The sequence below is a fragment of the Poecilia reticulata genome, unplaced genomic scaffold, assembly GCF_000633615.1.
Source record: "Poecilia reticulata strain Guanapo unplaced genomic scaffold, Guppy_female_1.0+MT scaffold_317, whole genome shotgun sequence".
In the NCBI taxonomy this organism is placed as follows: Eukaryota; Metazoa; Chordata; class Actinopteri; order Cyprinodontiformes; family Poeciliidae; genus Poecilia; species Poecilia reticulata.
In genome coordinates, this window is record NW_007615092.1 from 1 (window position 1) to 1,961 (window position 1,961).

Here is a 1,961-nt window from a genome sequence, read left to right on the forward strand (position 1 = left end):
ACACTTTTTGGTACATTACCGTTGATTATGAACACTTTTCCCAGCAATGAAACTGCCACGTCCAGTACCTCGAACTGTAAACATGCACTTTGCAATGTCCACATTTTCAACCCCGTGATYCCCTCGAACTCTGTAAGGGAAACAGTAAATTATGTCATGCAACACTCAATGCAATATGTCCTTAAACATTTTTGATGTATAAGGACATCATCAAAATCTCATTAGACATATCTAGCAGTCTTGAAAGGTCGAATAAAGTTGAAGATGTAACTGTAAAACTAAAAAACACAAAGGTAAGAGACAACAAAACAAAAAGACAAACCAAAGTCAAGGAAAGCAGACAGTGGCACTATGTACATGGACATACCTAACTCCGCTCCACCTACATGCTGGTTTATGTTTTAACACAAAAAAGTTTAATTGGAAAGGAATCAAGGTAATTCAACAACATCCTACATTGAATGTTATATCTTGCTACTTAAACATAATTTATTAACTTGCCTTGATGGCCATCCATGCTTGCAAACCCCATCCATGAAGAAACAAAACGCTGTTTCTGCCTTGTTGTTTCCAGCCGCGTTCAAGTAAAATATCTTTAAGACAAATTTTAAAATAAAGTTAAATCAAATGGACACAAGTGATGAAAAGACTTAAAATACAAAATAAACAACTTACCTTCCTGGAAAAGCCATCAATTGCTCCAAAAACAACAATGTTATACCTAGAAATATACACATTGTTATCATAAACAAAAATATATGTAGATTCTTTATGTATTAGATATACAAACCTGATGAGCTTATGATTTGTATCAATGTGGACAAGAGATAATGGAGCTGGAACACAGTATTGTCGTCTGGAAATGCAAGACAGCTGGACCATTCTGGAAATAATTCCTGCTCCGTCCACACGCTACAAAGACATTTGCACTCTCTTCCAGGGAATCCTGACACCCATTGCTTGAAGAGACCCTTTCACCAATCTGTAGCCAGCATTTGGCATTCTGCTCTTTATAGATCTAACCTTCTGATATAATGCAGCATCTGAAATGCTGGAATAGAGTTTTCTTACAGACAGATTATGCTCTTTCATACGTCTATAAAATGTTGACCGTGAAATTCCAGTAAGCCTACACAAAGAAGTCAAAGGCAAACCACTACTAAGTAAATGAGTGAGTGTTTCAAAATCTGTATTAACTTTTGGTCTCCCTGCATTCCCATTGTATTCTACGTGTGTTATGTTAAAAGTTCTTGGGGATGAAGCATTAGCTGAGGCATAAGAACTTACAACTGCACTCAGGTTTTGAAAATGCTCTACCACTGTCTCCTCCAGATCAATGTAAGCCGCTGCAGCTCGAAGAAACTGCAGCTCCTGGGAACACACTAAGTCTAAGTATTCAAAGTCAATGGGCTGCCTGTTGAGGGTAGAAACGACCCTATTCCTAACTCTTTGCAAAAGTTGATGACGCATGGATTCCTAAAAAGAAAAAAAAAAAAGAGATAGACAATACAACATTGTTATAACCATTGGACATCCAACAATGTTGCTGTTGTACATGCAAGTAATAAAGCATTAATACAGTAGGTATTAACCACAGTAAATACATACAAATCCAATTAGGCAGCAGCAAAAAATAAAGTGTTGGAAATGACAACTGTGTTTTCCATTATGTGTAAAATAGAAGGTAAAGTCATTCAATAGCATTTAGTTTGGTGTAACTTCTGAATAACAAAACATTCAACGGCATTACTATAAATCAAGAGAGAAAGGTGACAAAGCATCCTTCTGTCACAACCCAAAAATGAATCCAGCACCACTTTAACTAAAACTGAACTAAGAACGTTGTAAGAGAAACAGGGGTTACTTTTTACATAATGGTGACAACATACAAATAGGCAGTGGTGGGAAGTAACGAAGTACAAGTACTTCGTTACTGTACTTAAGTACAGTTTTCGTGTATC

General features: G+C 36.5%; 1 long non-coding RNA gene across 1 annotated transcript; it reads right to left on the reverse strand.

The window, feature by feature from the left end:
• Positions 1 to 507: 507 nt before the first annotated feature.
• LOC103460873 (uncharacterized) lies at positions 508 to 1,472 on the reverse strand. The gene is made up of 3 exons (XR_001776334.1): positions 791 to 1,472; positions 676 to 721; positions 508 to 593 (listed from the first exon to the last, which is right to left on the reverse strand). It is a non-coding gene; the product is annotated as an uncharacterized LOC103460873 (long non-coding RNA).
• Between the last annotated feature and the right edge of the window lie 489 nt (positions 1,473 to 1,961).